Genomic DNA, 18,473 nt, shown 5'->3' on the forward strand with positions numbered 1-18,473 from the left:
TTTTTGGTCTAATAATTAAGGAGGCAGAAGGTAGTAGTGCGTTTAAGTCTTAAATAGGTCTTAGTGAATAATTATAACCAATTTTAAAGTGCTCTGTTGAAAAAAGGAAAGGAAAAATGTCGATGAGTGTATGACCATACAATATAGTCTTCTAAAATATACGTGATTGTAAAAAAACTTTTAAAATAACAATAATAATGAAACATATTGAACGAACGAAATAAACCAGATTAACATAGATAATAAAATAGTGCGAACACCTGTTAACTTAGAGGTTACTGTATAGTATTAAAATTTTGATCCGGGACGAATACTAATGATAGAATTTTAACAGAGCTGCTAACTTAGCTATATATTTAGATTTTTTTGCGTAATAAGTAATTTAAATAAAAAATACATAAAAAACTTTTTTCCAGCTAATATTTTTTACGTCTTTTATAGAAATGAGTACGATGACTCAGCGCGGGAAAACCTTATAAAACTATAGTACGCAGATTAAAAATAAAAGTACTGTGTTTAATCTATGCCTATAAAAAAATAATTTCAGAGACAAAATCATCATACACAGATTAGATATTTAAAACTAAAGTAAGATATTCTGGAAAGAAAAAATGATCTGGTTCCAGTTATTTTTTAATTCCCAATTTGGTAATTAAGCCGCAAATTTTATAAAGATGAAATTATTTTGATTTTAAATTTAACATGTTTAATTTAGTTTTAAGAGTAAACTGAAGTAGTTTAATAGTTTTAAGTGGGGGGAAAGGGACTGTTAGTAATGGAGATTGAGAATCCCATTGCTAGCAATATACCCAACCAGGTCGACCTATCTGGAAACTGTCATGATTAATTCCTGATGAATTCATCATGATGGGCTAACTGGCCTGTTTTCATTCTCATCTATCACCCTTCACTGGTGCCCCGTCAGCGTATCCCATTAGCGCAGGCGGGTTTACTATTCCATTTTCTACCAATAAAAAAAAATAGATTTAAGTGCATTCAATTTCACACATTCACAAAAGAATTGTTTCATTTATCGTTTTATAATTTTAAATTTATTTTATTTACATATGTACTTCTTGTTATTACATTACTGTTTATTTCAACATTTCAAATATGTTAAAATTATATACACTCATAATAAAACGATCAAAATTGCTTAATTAATATATAATAAATAATAAATTTTCAATTCAGGGTAATTAGAAATTGGGCAATTTTTGACAAACTGCTTAGGTTTTGACATCTATAATATGTTACTTACAGATTTCTCTAGTTATTCGCGTGAATCTGTACATTCATAAAGTATCCTATTTGCTAAATTAGTATATAACCTACCCGTGTACCAAGTTTCATTAAAATCGTTCAGTAATTTTTGTGTGATAGAATAACAAATATCCATCCATGTATCGTTACATACTTTCTCATTTATAATATTAATGGGATTAATTATAATTATTATGGGATGGGCAGCAGGGTCTCTCTTAACATATCTGCGGTTAACCTGACTGCAAACCTGACTGCGGTTGCCAACTCGCCTGCCAAGTGTAGCAACTACTGACAAAACCCCCCAAGGGGAGGCTTACGTTCAACAGTGTACAGTTAAAGGCTGGTATGATGATGATGATGAGAATATCATTACTAATATTATAAATATGGAAGTGAGTTTGTTCGTTTGTTTCTTTATATCGCCTTAACGTCTTAACCAATCTCTATAACATTTGGTATACACGTACTATATGGGATAGAGAAGGATATAGGTTACATTTATCTCAGTCGGTAAACATATCCTAGTCACGCGGACAAAGCTGCTGGTAAAAGCTAGTTTAACAATATAGATACCCTACTTGGCTATTTTTTCACATGATCAATCACCCTCACGTTCAATGCACGCAGTGAGCCTTACACTTACTTTCTGAACAGACGTCGTATATCAATGTTGTAGACAGATTTAGTAGAGTCGTAAGTAAGTGTAACGTTCGTAGAACCGACGATGGCAAGTCACCCCAACGTATAGTATTATATTATCTGTGCCCCAACCTTCCCACTTGCCCCAGCCAGCGCCCAGCGTTCTATTAATTTCAAATATCTCTACGTATCCTGTTTCGTACTGCAGTATTACTGGCAGAAACAATAGAATGCCAAATACTTCGATTCAAAATAAAAAAAATTAAAAAGTATTCTTTTTTTCTATTCTACTTAATAATATATCATCATAATCATCATATCAGCCTTTAACTGTCCACTGCTTAACATAAGCCTCCCCCTTGGGAGGTTTTGCCAGTAGTTGCCACGCTTAACAGGCGGGTTGGCAACCACAGTCAAGGCTATAGAGATGTTTTATGAGAGACGCCGCTGCCCATCTCTCGCCCTCCCTTAGTCATCTCTTACGACACCCACGGGATAGGAAAGGGTGGCCTATTCTATGCCGGGACCACACGGCCAACAACAATATATATTTATTTATTTGAAAACAGTCAGGTGTTCTGATAAAATTGGTAATTAATAGAGTTGTAAACTAGTTGTCTATATTGTTATGTTTCTTAATAGTCGTTGAGTGTCGATTATTAATCGATACTGCGATTGAGGCCACAAATCGTTATTGTGTAATGAATAGGTAATACGATATGATAAATAAATGAATAATATATTTACCACATTGTTATGATAAATAAGTGAATAAGATATTATCTATTGTTCAATATAATAAATAGTATCGAAAACGGCTACTGGAAATATAGTATCGAGTCGGTCTTTCACCGTGCGTTTTTCAAGGCACTTTTTTCCACGCACAACCACTCTTTGCAATCAACTTCCAGCAGCAGTATTTCCGAACAGATACGACATCATAACCTTCAAGAAAAGAGCATACTCCTTTTTAAAAGGCCGGCAGCACACTTGCAATGCCTTTGGTGTTGTGGGTGATAATGGGCGGCGGTAGTCACTTACCATCAGTTGAGCTGCACGCTCGTTTGCCCCCTATGTTGCAAAAAAAATCTTTATTCAAAATGGACTTGTTTACAAGCACTTTTAACTTGTAATTTTTTTTTTAAATCTACTCCAGGTTTTAAAAAGTTATTACGAGTGTCTGTTGAGAAGAGCCCGCACGAAACTCGCATAGTTATTTTTTTAAATCTCTGTTAACATTATGTGTATTTATTTAAATGTACTATGATATATCGAACTGAATACAATTGATACTATCGATGGTATTCAATTCGGAATTATTACATTCATCATCATCACATCAGCCGTCTACTTACTGTCCACTGCTGAACATGGGCTTCCCCCAAAAGGGGGATTTGCCAGTAATATATGCCGATATGCCAACAATATAATATTATTTATACGTTATTAATTTCCACAATTCAAATAACACCCACTTGTATGAATGGACTCCCACGCACTGTCCGACGGGAATTATTACGCGTATTATATAAACAGAATGATTATGACATTACTAAGCTTTACGCATAAAAATGGTGTCATCGCCTACTTTATCATCATCATTATCTTTACCAGAGGGAGACTTTGTACAAAAATCGTTTACTTGGGCACCTCTGTCCCATTCGTGTTTCTACCGTGAAGCAGTTATGTTTGCATGACTGTATTTCGGTTTGAAGGGTTGGATATGGTAGTGTAATTACAGGGTACAGAGGAATATCATCTGAGTCCTCAGGATTGACATAGGAGGAAACGCATGGGGAGTAACATAGACGAAACAGTATACTCTGTTATGTCCACGGTACTGCTCATATCTATAGGCGACGGTTACCACTTTCCATCAGATGGACCGTCATCTTGTTTGATATTTTAAGTAGCGTAAAAAATCATTTTTTGACAGCGATAGCTCAGTTGAATAATGTTGCGATCTGATAGTTCTAAGATTGAATTTCATATTAAACCTTAACTGGGAGAGAATGGTTTTTAACATTAAGTCCACTTTGTACACATGTTCTGTACTAAAGAATAAATAAATCTCCGAATTTTATATAGTATTAATAAATAGTATTAAGTCCGCCTTTTGTACCAGACATTTTTTTTTTTTTGTAATGTAGGCAATAAAGAATAAATAAAAAATATAAAAAAATTAAAATTCATATATAAATTGTTTAAAAGTGATTGTCACTTGCTTGTTGCTTCGGATGGCATGTAAACCCATCGTCCAGTGAGCCACGTCAGCGACCTACATTTATAACGAAGGCGCACTAGAATCTCTTGATATCTGAAAGTACCACCCCCACATGCAATGGTGTCATCATTTCTGCTGATTACAGATCCACTGCTGGACATAGACCTTGCTCGTAGAATGCAATAAAGAATGGTCCTGAGAATGGCTCCTAAAAATGTAAATTAAAACAAATTAAGCATTCAAAATCAATATAAATCTAATGGAATAAGTATTTCTATAGTCGAGCCAATGTGCCTTTGTAAGTTTGACGTGGGAGTGGGCTTTATTTAAACAAGTGAGTTATGTACAGATGAATAAAAGGTTTTATTTGCTGCAAAATACAATTACAATATTATAATAAACGTGAAGCCAGAAATAGATACAAGATCCTTAAAGTAAACACAACAAAGTAGGTAGGTGTGTACTGCACCAACAAAAAGCTTATATTATATCTCAGTGGGAAACATGATTATTCGTTTTCCTCTAATGTAAGCAATTTGACAAGACCTTGAATATATATTTGTACTTATTTTTATAATAATAAATCTGTGACGGTAGGTTTAGGTTCGGCTATACAAATGCGAATATGATAAATTATGTAATACACTACAAAAGTATTTATGTATAATTTATGATTGTGTCCCACGAAAAAAAACGGACTTCAAGCGTGGCAAAATTAATTGTTTTAATTTAGAAAAAAAAATAACAGTTATTTTTATTTAAAAACTAAACTACTTAAGTGAATTTGATAATTTTTTATGAGACCAATCTGAAAGTATGTCCTTTCAGATAAAAAAGAACTTTCCAATCTTTTCGGCTTGGTATAACATTTTATTTCGAGTTTTCCTTCTCTTGCCTACTGTATAGCCCCGTCATCACACAGAGATAAGGCATTAAATTCAATTACTTATTTAGTTATTAATAGAAATACCCTTTTAGTATTCGCCCATCCGCATTATCACTATAATCATCCGTATCTATCCGAGTTTGCAAAATGGATAAAGCAAGATTTACATGGATATGTAAGTATAGAGTTTTTTTGGCGCTCAGTTCTCTCTGACGGTCCTGTGAAAAACTAGGCGTGAAGATTTATTTATTAAATTCACCCTATTACAAGTTTTCTTAGATTATACAGTATAACACAAACGGAAAGATTGATTCTAATCCTAAGATCGTTGTTTATTGATCGATACAAAAATACTTCGTAAGTTAAACTCATTACGTATACTACTGTATAGTACTGTTTTTTTTTTCGGTGCATGAAAATGGAATGGTAACCCCACCTTCGCTAATGGGATACGGTGCCGGAGCACCAGTGAAGGGTGATCGGTGAGAATGAAAACAGGCCAGTTAGCCCATCATGATGAATTCATCAGGAATTAACCATGTAGTTTCCAGGGAGAACCGCGAGGAGGTCGACCTGGTTGGGTATATTGCTAGCAATGGGATTTTTAGTCTCCATTACTAATCATCCCTTTCCCCCCTGTATAGTACTGATTACTTAGTAGTTAGTATAACAGTATAGTAGTAAAGTACTGATTTCGAATATGTATATATGTTCTCAACCTACGCACAGGGGAGGGAAAGGAATTATTAGTAATAGTTTCTAATAGCCCCTTTGCTAGCAATTCACCCTATCAGGGTCGACCTCCACGCACTTCCACCTGGAAATCGTGGTTATTCTCGGTTCATGGTTCTTGTTGGATTCTTCACAGTTGGCCGACTGACCTGCCTTTCTTCTAACCTTCCATCCCTCACGAGTTACTATTCTATTTTTATCTATTTAAAATAATCTTTATACAGGCGGATAGATAAAGATCGTTTATAATATCTCTACTAATATGGATTAATGGACTCTACCAATCGTATATCGTTTAAACAGTCATAGCTGTATAATTGTAATAGAAGAAAGATCAATTTGATCTTTTACTATTTAATCTAATCATCAAGTAAGAATTGATATGTAGTGATGGAGTACAGAATACTTCGGAGTCGATTTTAAGGTATCATTGGTATCCAATTAATGATAAGAGATATAATTAATTGGATACCATACTATATCAGCCGTTAACTGTCCACTGCTGAACATAGCCTCCCCCATAAAGGGGGTTTTGCCAGTAGTTGCCACGCTTTGCCGGCCGATTGGCAACCGTAGTTAGGCTTTGGAGATGTTTTAAGAAAGACTCTACTGCCCAACTCTCGCCCTCTCTTAGTCGCCTCTTACGAGACCCACAGGAAAGGAAGGGGTGGCCTATTCTATACCGGGACCACACGGCAATATAGTAACTTAAGTTTATAATATTTTATTTTTTATACCAGCTAGTGTATTAACTTTTACGTAGAGCGCAGTTACGCCAACCATGACTCGAGCGCCATATTAAATGCCAACTGTTAATGGTTTGTCTTTTGTAATACCAGCTGTATGTAGGTGCTAATATTTTCTATATTCCGTAATCTCTTAATGATATAGAAATTAATACAAAACAAAGGTATATTATTTTGAACTGACTTCAAAAAGAAAAAGGTGGTCAATTCAGTTGCCTTATTTTTGTGTTTGTTACCTAATAACTCCGTTAGTTGTAAACCGATTTGGAAAATTCTTTTTTTTTTTTTATTTAGAAGGATGGAATTACAAATGTATAATAAATTATAGAAATTTTATTAATATCAATTCAATATTTTTTAAATCAAAATATTTGTTTTGCCGCAATTGGAGTTGATTATTTTGTGAAACGTTTTAATTATTATTATCTAAACTAATATATTAAAGATGAAAGATACGATTTTTTATTGGAAATAGAAAAAATAAAAAAATATTTCAGGTACCGATTTTGAAAATTCTTTCGCCTATAGAAAGCTACATTGTCATATCATAGAATCCGGGGCATTATGTTCTTTCTAAATATAACTACATGATGAAACAATTGGTATGGAATAAATATTTTGATTTTTATTATAATTTCTAAAAGCTATAAACGCTTATGTGACTTGCCGCGCCGCGTGAGATGCAGTTACGCCTCCATGATTCGAGCTCTACATTAAATGTCAAGTTAACGATTCACCTTTTGAATTACCTACAGGTAAAGTGTCTAAAGCAGGACCATAACTATACCTAAATTTAAGATAGGGTAAAAGCACTTTTTAGTTGTAGAAGTCATAATTAAGTGACTTCGAAAAGGCGAATTTGTCTAATTTTCTTGTAGCCTTTCATTTTAAGGTAGCGTATTGGGCCTTTTAAGGTAGAGCATTGCCCCTCAATGCCCCCCCCCCATCCCTAGCTAAAGTCATGGTCTAAAGCCTTACACTTACTAACATAATAATTTGAAAGTGACTAAGATTTTCCTCTTGGCACCTTACCGACTCAAACATTCATAATGAAATGCTATATCAGACGAAGAAGGATATAAGCTACTATTTATACGAGACAATTTTTAAACTTAAGAATTGTTTAACTTAATTATGTTTTTACGAATAAATCTTATTTTATTTCATTTCTAAATATAGCTAAATGATGGAACAATTGATACAAAAAAAGAAATTTTATTTTTAGTAAAGGGTTGGTTCATGGTTATGCCTACTACGCCGCGTGAGTGGCTTTTACGCAATATTGACTCAGGTTCTACATTAAATGCCAAATGTTAATTCGCCTTTTCAAATATAGATATAATGTACAAACATTTCATATTTTCTATTCCACGGGAGCACTGTCTTATTCCAGACTGGAATCTATCTCTATGCAAAATTTGACCTTTATTCGGCCATTCTGTAGAGCGTGATTGATGGGGCTGTAAATGTTCATATTTATTATAGCCGCGTTTATTCGATTACACTGTTGAAAAGTTATTAATCCTTTTTTTAATCGATTTCAACAAGGAGATACACGATTCGATTTTAGTAGTGTGTTTGTTACGCGAAAGTGAATCGATTTTTTTTTTCTTTTTTGTCGGAATTTTTTACACATTAGAATTACAGTTTTAATATTCTTATGCACTGTAAGACCTTCAATGAATAATGACTGAATATCTGGCAGTTTTTTTTATAGATAAATAGATAGATAATTTATTTGCATTACTTACAGCACACAAATTACAACATATACTAATATATATAAAAAGCGAGATAACATAAATTATTAAAAAAAAATTACATAAAGCCAAATACAATTCGTCGTTTGTGCGTGTGCTATAACAATACAAAATGGCCACAACTTAGTTTATTGCTACGCCCTCAAAAGAGCAAAGCACTGATATTCTGTTGCGGCCAAAGGAAAATCAGCGTTACCCTCCTTTATACTTGTATGCCAGTCAAGTAAAAATACATTATTTTTAAATTATACCGGTAATATTTCTTATGTCGGCAGTGCGCATGATTTTGATTTCCGAGAAAAATGTAATAATCGGCCGTTTTCGCTTTACCTTGTGGCTTTGTTTATCCGCGGGATGGATTCTTAGATTCACTAAAACCGGAATTCCGAAGTGATGATGTTATTCGTATTACCTGACAGTGCATTATGGAATAATGCCAAAATGGAAATTATGACGGCATTATTTTACAATATGGAAATTATGAATTCAAATTTTTATAAGAATAAAAACATTTGTTATTCAAGTAAACTTAATTATAAGTACTAAGTAAGTTGAATAGTAACTTTCTTAAGATTATATGTATATGTTTCATTTTATACAAAATCCACAGGTCTAAGGGGGTCTACCATGAAATGTTTTCCGAAATTTCGAAGCCAAACAAAACACAAATTTGATGTTTAAATTACATAATACATGCCGTTTGGAAATATTAAAAATGTTAAAATATCGTTCCTTTGGACTTTTATGATAGGATGTATGACAAACGAAATATTAAACTACATTTATTGGTCCGATTTTGGTATAAACCAAAACACGACGTTAAGTCCGAAAATTCGGAATTTAATTACATGGTACACCTGCTGATTATGTTTATATCCGTGTAATATTATTTGATACATATACATAAAGCCTAATTATTATATTTATTATGTATTTACTAATTGTTGCCGACATTACAGTTACAATAAAAAATACTATAAATGCAAAAGTGCTGGGAAAGTTAACGCGTATCATTTACGAGTGTATAGATAGATAAAACATGTTTTATCTAAACAGATAGAAAGATCATACGTAACGGTGAATTCCGTGGAATATGAACGATAAGTGAATCTAATCCACTGTATTGGAATGTTGATTACATCACAATGATGTGGATAAGATATCGTCAGTAAATTTGCTCACTGAATTTGGGAGATTGGCAATGTATCCCATAAATGATATAAATAAAATAACCTTATAATATATAACGTCCCGCTGGGCATTTGTCGTCTAGAAAAGAACTATTAAACCCACTATTACCTAACTAACCAGAAGGTTCTTTCTCGTTCCTTTTTTGCCCTGAGGGTCTACCATGAAATGTTTTCCGAAATTTCGGAGCCAAACGAAACACAAATTTAATGTTAAAATTACATAATACATGCCGTTTGGAAATATTAAAAATGATAAAATATTGTTCCTTTGGACTTTTATGATAGGATGTATGAAGAACGAAATGTTAAACTCCATTTATTGATCCGATTTTGGTATAAACAAAAACACGAAATAGAGCCCGACATTTTGGAATTTCATTTCATGGTAGACCTGCTGATAATCTAAGCGGTTGGATAACAACAACTAAAACTTTAAAATGCTTTTAAATGACGAACCATTAAGTGTTTATTTTTTATAACTATAAATAAATAAATAATGTATTTTACTATAGCAATACTAAATGTTATTATTACTAACAAACCTAATTTACACCGCTGTCTTTCGGGTAAATTAGATTATCGCGGCTTGCCACTTCGTCACGTTAGTTTCGTTCGAAACTAACGTCAACTACGTATATTCGGGTGAATTTATAGAACCAACAATATTATAACTTTGAGCACCCTATCTGGGATTATAGTTGTGAATATATAATCCTGTAAATGATAAACATTTTATATAGATATTTTATTATTTGCTAATCGATCGATTCATAGAAATTTAGTACAATAATGGCAGACACGTTATTCCTTTTCACGCAATCAAAGCCGCGAGCTGCATCTAATGTTAAATTAATAATTTCTTTACCATCCTTTAGACTAGTGTATTTATTTATTTAACTCTTTAGAACCAAAAACAAAAATATACAATGACAATTGAACAATTCAACTGAAATACAGTATACTAGTTTATTTAAATAATTAATATATAAATATAAAAAATAATTACTATTATCTTATATAATTAGAACAAAACACAGCCATCTTTATTACTAATGTCTTTACATAATTTAAATTTGTATATTAATTGTTTGCGAATAATATTTTTATATAAAATTATTGTGAATATAAAATAAAACAAACAGAACTCTGAATTAATTATAATTCAATAAAAAGAGAGCCTGCTCGCTAAAGCGAAAAGAATTATATTCCTCGACGTCCATTGTTGATCTTGACATCTGTCCTATTTTTCTTTCTTTGAGAAAAATATAATGGCTAATTACGCTTCTTTCAAATGTCGCATGTCAACTCAACATCTAGAGCACGACCTTACTTTAACAAGAGAACATATGGCTACAACTGTTTCGAAAACAGAGTGACATCGGCGCTGTATTAAAATATACTTCTTTATTACAAATAAATTGAAGTAAATCCGAAGAGGAAGGAATTTATTTGTCGTTTCTTGCATTCCGTCTTCTTATATTCCTTTGGTAAAATGTTTAATATCACAAAAGTTATGAATCCTCTTTTTACCCGATTACCAAAAGATAGAGGTTTTTTTTTAATGTGTGATAATGGAATGGCAGCCCCGCCTGCGCTATCGGTATACGCTGGCGAGGCACCAGTGACGGATGATAGGTGACGATGAAAAAGCAGGTCAGTTAGCCAATCGTGACGAATTCCACTAGAATTAATCACGATAGTTTGCAGGGGGAACCGCGTGGAGGTCGACCTGATATTGCTAGTTATAGGGAAATCAGATCCCATTACTAATAGTCCCTTTCCCTCCAAATGATAGAGGTTTGAGGTACACATTTTGGTTAGATGTGTGTTAGTTATGCGATAATGAATGAATAAAGAATGATTTTGGATACGCAATAGTGAATTTCGATGCTTTTTTTTTGCGAAAATATTCTCAGATGTAGTTTCAACATGCTTATGTATGCATTTACATGATTAGTCCTAATAAAAATACCAAACAGAAACCTGTAATAGTATTTCCTTTGAAAAAATGTTCAATTCCACTGGATAGAACATTCTTTTAAAAGGATGATAAACGATTTTGATTTCACTCAGTAATTGCTGATGATTCAATCCAATCGTTTCCGAGTAATATACAATTTATTTGATGTAAGATATAAAACTTTTGTTCATTTTTTAATACGATGTCTATAAACACTTGTCAGAAATAGTATACACAGTGAGTTCGTTTATTCCCCAATGTAATATATTATTATCTAAAAAAAACTTTTTGTAATGGCTCTTATAGTCATCCTGTATCTCCTACACATATACAATACAAATATGTCTGATACATATTATTTATATGATTTCTTGGAAATCTTGAAATATCTACACTGGTGTGTGCGCGCCAAAATACTTTTATTTTCATGACCCATTTGGCATAGTAACAAATGCGGCTGTACTGTTAAGCGTTTTTAATTTTTTTTTTTTGTTAAATATTGTAAATTCTTCATATTTATGAACATAATTTACATATTGAAAAAAATATTAAAAGCTAGACACAGATATTCTCTAAATCATAAAAAATATTTGAACGTAGTAACTACCGATTTAATTTGCGTATAATTTAACTAATGTGTGATTTGGTCAAAAAAGCTAGACTAGTTTCGATACCATTCGGGATCCTTAATCTTAAGTGACTGTGACACGAGCACGATCTCGTATCTGTGACGGTGCCACAAACGCTTATAACTCGCGCTTAGGCGCGTAACAGCCGCTCAAGATTAAGAGTCCCGAATGGTCCCGAAATTAATCGAGCTTCCTCAGCTAAATTACACATTATTTAAACCAGTAGTTATTTTATTAAATTATAATGTATATTTACGAAACTTTTAACAATAAAAATTATTATTGTAACACACTACCGTTGTCGATATAGTTATATGAAGCTTTGTCTCTGTCATTTTTAAATTTTGCAACAGGAGAATACTCCTGATCATTACCTAATACATGTATTCTGAAATTTTACATTTTCTTAACAGTACCTAAGTGTACATTTGGTGATATTAAATGATTTTTATTCTAATACTTGATAAATTGGCCTGTGGGAAGTAATTAATTCAATTAGAAGAGCATTCCAAACGAACATACATTTCGAAATAATAGCATTTCTAAATTCAATACATTTTAGACTTGACAACCATACAGATTTCACGCTTATATAAACTTTTTTTTGTACATCCTGGAAAAATTAGAAATGTCTCTATTGCTGTATAGTAACCGAGTAATGATGAAATGTGACTGCATATTATGCAAATATTTGCTCAGATGCTGTTTGATGTGGTGTAACTGTTAGTGTTGAAACTAATTATGCTATATTGAGTCTTTGTGAAACAGTAATGCACTATTGCAATGCACATGTGTTCTCAGATGTGTTTATCATATCCGAAACTAATTTGCAAGAGTAGAACATTTTTGGTTCTCTGTAATCTGTCAATGATGTAGATGATTGGAATTCAAAGCTGTTGTAGAAAATGGTTATTATGAAGTTTAAATTATATTTTATTCCAGCTAACGATTTTGTTTCTAACTAAGTTGTTTGCTTGGGCACCTCTTTCCCATTTGTGTTTTAACTGTGAAGCAGTTGTATTTGCATGGCTGTGTTTCGGTTTGAAGGGTAAGATATGGCAGTGAATTTACAGGGTACAAAGGAATAACACTTGAGTCCTCAGGAATTGCAACGCATAGGGGCTATCATGGGCAAAACAGTATACTCTGTTATGTCCATTGTACTGCTCATGTCTATAGGCGACGGTTACCACTTTTCATCAGGTGGGCCGTCAGCTTGTTTGCCAAAAAAATAAACATACATGCATGTTATGTATACTTATCCATTTGTTTGTAAATACATGACTAAAAGGATGCAAAATGGCACCTTGAAGCACTAATCCGTAGATTTATTGAGAATTACAATAAAAGCTTGTAAAAATCATTGTATGAATGACACTATAGAACTAAAATATTAAACAAGTTTCTGTCTCTCACTCTTTAAAATACAATCTTAATCAATCAAGAACTTCAACTCACAAGGAAAATGTTTTTATTTACCTGCATTTGAAAGACGCTTGACGGACTTCGGACGATTGACATTACAGCAATAGGGCCCCATTAAAAAGTCATTTCCGGAGATGAAATTCAAATTTAGAACGGAATAATGACCAAAGACAACAAGCAGTAGGTGGTTCCGTTTAAAACCATTCATTTTGCTTCGTGCGAATAAGTTTGTAGCGTGGGGACGGGAGTCGGTTGTTTATTTTCTGTTTGTGGCATTACTTTGACTAACAAAATTATTTACCGTTTATGGATAACTAGCTGTATCCTGCAGCTTTGCCCGTATAAATATCCCGTATAGATAATAGAGTATCCTATGTACTAGGTTAGGATATAAGCTACATATGTATTAAATTTCATTCAATTTCGTTCAGTAGTTTTTGCGTAAAAGAGTAACAAATATCCATCCATCTATCGTTAGAATTTTTTCCATTTGTTATATTAATAGGATTAAATGCCACAGCCTAACAAATTTCAGAGATGTTTTCTCCCACGAACGCTCAGATTATGGAATGAGCTCCCTGTCAAGGTTTTTCCAAGAGATTACAGCATAAGGTTCTTCAAAAAAGGGATAAAAAGGTTTCTTCTGGGTCAGCAACGCGTGCGTAATGTCCCTGTTATTGTAGGCGTCCACAGGCTATAGTAACCGAATATCAGTGGGCCATATGCTTGTTTGTCACCTCAGTGGTTAAAAAAAAATTCTGTTTGTAATACGATTTTTCTCCTTTAAAACATCAACGTTCTAAATACAATTTGTACTTTAAGTGCCTTGGCTTACTATATCATATACACTCGTTTGAAGTTCTTAGTACTGTGAGAGATGTGTCCAGATGCTTTTAGATGTTGCAACAGTAATATTATCACACTTAAATACATTATATGGCACAAGCCATTGTTAAGAACTAATGGACTCCATCGCATGTATTGTGTGTGTGTATGTATGTGAGTGTGTGTGTACACATTACAGTAGTGTGTTTCATGACGTTCATTATGCCCGTTTTTGGTTGTTACCTCACTCGCTTTATATTATACCACAGAGTCCTTGTACCAGTTAAGATTTCTATTTAGCTCTCCGCAATAGAAGCAAAATGGACAAACATATATCGTCTTAATGTATTAGCTCGTACCTGGATTTTATTTATACCTATAATAGAAAATTTATTTATACTTATAATAGATACCAGAGGGAGACTTTGTACAAAAGTCGATTGTTTGGGTACCTATGTCCCATTCGTGTTTCAACCGTGAAGCAGTTGTGTTTGCATGGCTATGTTTCGGTTTGAAGGGTGGGATATGGCGTGAATTTATTGGGTACAGAGGAATAACACCTGAGTTCTCAGGAATGGCAACGCATGGGGGATATCATGGGCGAAACAGTATACTCTGTTATGTCCATGGTACTGCTCATGTCTATAGGCGACGGTTACCACTTTCCATCAGGTGGGCCGTCAGCTTGTTTGCCATTCTAAGTTGTATAAAAAAAAAAAAAAACTTGGTTATTGAATGAATGGACCATAAATATTTTGAACTATACTTATAAATGTTATAATTATTTATATAATTAAACTTTTTGAAAAAAGCAACAATTAAAATTTCTTGCCTGTTCTTTTCAGTTGCAATTCTGTTCCAAATGGACGATAAAATAATGAATATTGACTATTCAAAAGTAACTAAGTACTTAAATCTAAGTTTACTTTATTTGAATAATAATATTTCTTTCTTTTACCAGAAAGAGACTCTACAAAAGTCATTTGCTTGGACACCTCTGTCCCATTCGTGTCTCTACGGGAAAGCAGTTGTATTTATATGGCTGTGTTTCGGTTTGAAGGGTGGGATATGGCAGAGAATTTACAGAGGAATAACACCTGAGTCCTCAGAAAAGGCACCGCATAGAAAGTATCATGGGCGGAACAGTATATTTTTTACAATATATTCTTAGCACATCCACAGAAAAGGAAGTCCACAGAGTATATTACATTAAATGTACATTTTAAGATTGTTATTGTACGTTTTTTTATGCAACTTAGAATGGCAATCAAGCTGACGGCCCACCTGATGGAAAGTAGTAACCGTCATCTAGACATGAGTAGTATCATGGACATTACAGAGAATACTGTTTCGCCCATGATACCCTCCCCCATGCTTTATCATTCCTGAGGACTCAGGTGTTATTCCACTGTACCCTGTAAATTCACTGCCATATTTTTTTATTTATTTATTCATTAGTACAAATATGTGTACATGGCGGACTTAATGCTAAAAGCATTCTCTCCCAGTGAACCATAGGGAAGTGTCAGAATACTCGATATCCCACCATTCAACCCGAAACACAGCCACAAACACAACGGCTTGTACAACCTTAGAATGATTTATATCACTTTTTTTAAAAGTTAGGTACAAAATACTGTTCCAAACATTCACCTTTTGTCTTTTTACAAGTCATCACTCGATATTTCAATAATCACTTTACACTTTCGTTTAGAAAACTACTATTGATGAAGTTATTTATCATCGTCGTCGTCATCTCAGCCATTATCCACGCAATTATATATATATATATATATATATATATATATATATATATATATTAGAATATTATTTTTTAGCCATTCTATACAAATAGCTCTTAGCTTTTATAACTATTATATAAATTGTATGACCTTACAAATTTTTTGTGTTAGTCGTACTGTGGAGTTATTATAAAACAATATAAAAGTTTATAATAAAGATAATTCCAAATTAAACCAAGTACTAACAATCTTCTGATGCAACATGCCATTTTTTATTATATTATAATAATTATATTAATATTAAAATTAAAAAGGATATTCTCATTTAACTTTGAATTAAGTCAAATGTAAATCTCGCGAATTCAGCATCAGAGAAAGTGTGAAAAGCCGCTTAAATAGGTCACCAAAGGCCATATCTGTTTCCCACGACTTGGCAGGCTGTAACTTGGCTGGCTCTGTCGGTAATGTTGCATTATATATTGGCTTCATCTAACAATTTCGCTACCTGACCTAGTACTTTTAGTTTACTAATATTTATTCCGACATCGTATCGGATAATGAAAGTATAATAATTTTAACATAGAAGGAACAAGTTTGAGATTTACATATGCGTACTGTTCATGCGTCCTATTCATTTCTAACTCGTATATCTAGATTGTGGAATGAGCTCAGTCTTCAGTTTTCCCTTTACAATATAATATGGGAAGATAAAAAAAAACGTGCGTACAAACATTTAAAAGGCCAGCAGCGCACAAGCAACTCCTCTCGTGTTGCAGGTGTTCGTAGGCGGACGGTAACCACTTTTCATTAGGTGGGCCGTCTACTCGTTTGCCTCCCTAACAATATTTTTTTTTACTGTTCGGCACTAAAATACAAGTTCATCCGAATTCGATGGCTATTAGATTTAACTAACTAAATGTAAATGTAGTTTATTTAAAGACAGTTATTAATTTTCAATTTAGTAGTTACGACGAAAAAATATACGCCATATCTGTCTTCATGCCAAGACACTTAGCCAAATATGCGTTATATATTTTTTAAAATCTTTTTCCAAATTTTTCACTGTCTTTTCTTGGGTGCCATCTATTTGTCTTACGTATATTTTACAATAAAGATTGTTTTCAGCAATAAGACCGCCTTACTGTACTTATACAACTGTATCGTTACATTTATTAATTGTCTTGCTTATTCCCTATATTGTATAAAGCAAGTAAAGTATACTCATTCATTCATTAAATATTTTTCTTTTTTATCAAATATACTATAGTAATAGTGTACTAAAAGCGGTCTTAGCATTACAGCAATATCGTTAACCTTTTAGGGGGGAAAAGAGAGAGGGTGAGGAAACACTTTGCTTTCAACACTTAGGTCTATTTTGTCAAATCGCCGTTATGCTCTTATTTATTCAACTTGTAAGAAACAACGTACGGTACTCTGAATAAATGAATTACCATATATCATACAAAAAGTTACAAATGAGTTTTTTTTACTCAGGAATGTATTGTTCATACTTATATGGTGGGCTCTATACACTTCATAAGTGTTGCTTAGATTAAGATAGTGTTCTCTCAAAAAAAACTGATGTCAATTATGGCAACACCAGTTATTTTAATTTAAAACTAAACTACTGAATTTTGATGAAATTTCTATGTGACCAAACTGTAAGTACATATATTCTTTGTGATAATAATGGGTTTACAACTGACAGAGTTATAAAGTAACGAACTTAAATACGAGTACAATAGATTTGAAAACCTTTTTGAAGTCAATAGAAAAATAAAATGGAAACGTATTATGGAGTTTTGCTTAAATGAAAATTTGTTTTGACTATTTATTTTTATAGAGAATATGAATTTCCAAAGAAAATATGCACTACCGTGGAGCTCAGGTCGCCTATATTGTTTGTAATTGTTATATTATTATTTAATAAATTCAAAGTTGATACTTCTTTCTATTGTTTCCTTTTGGCTACCGTTCACGGCCTGAGTTTTCCAAATTCCTGCTTAGTAATTATACATATATTTCTAATTTACATTCCTGTCTGTTCTAATTTAAATGTGCATCTTTTATATAAATAAAAATAAATTTTGAAATTTATTTATGTAAGTGCTTTATTTCAGAGCGGCTGCACCTATTGGATTAATTGTTTTTTGTTGTATTTACAAGGTTTTTATTAAATAAAATGTTTGAAAATTCGTACGAAACTGGGATTAGAAGCCTGTAGTTATAAATCAAAGTAATGTCTCCAAAAATAACTAAGCATCAGTAATAGCTAAAACAATGAGTTTTGTTGTGTATGTGAAATAAATGTGAACAGGTTGCTATATAAAAAGATCGAATGTATAAAATACTTATATTGTATTATTAAATATTTCCATGCTAATTCTATTCTTTTCTCAGAAGATTCCTCAAATCCATCCACTCTGTCTGTTACTAGGTCAAATTAAAT

The 18,473-nt window shown here is 32.7% G+C and overlaps 2 protein-coding genes across 6 annotated transcripts in view; one reads left to right on the forward strand and one right to left on the reverse strand.

The window, feature by feature from the left end:
* LOC116413014 (calaxin) overlaps positions 1 to 18,473 on the reverse strand; it is a 214,901-nt gene that overhangs the window by 47,039 nt on the left and 149,389 nt on the right. The window lies entirely within an intron of this gene.
* Positions 1 to 18,473, forward strand: part of LOC113519316 (uncharacterized) — a 128,355-nt gene that overhangs the window by 29,219 nt on the left and 80,663 nt on the right. The gene's annotated exons all lie outside the window — the stretch shown is intronic.

The sequence above is a fragment of the Galleria mellonella genome, unplaced genomic scaffold, assembly GCF_026898425.1.
Source record: "Galleria mellonella isolate WM207_F2 unplaced genomic scaffold, CSIRO_AGI_GalMel_v1 utg200, whole genome shotgun sequence".
NCBI classification, from domain to species: domain Eukaryota; kingdom Metazoa; phylum Arthropoda; class Insecta; order Lepidoptera; family Pyralidae; genus Galleria; species Galleria mellonella.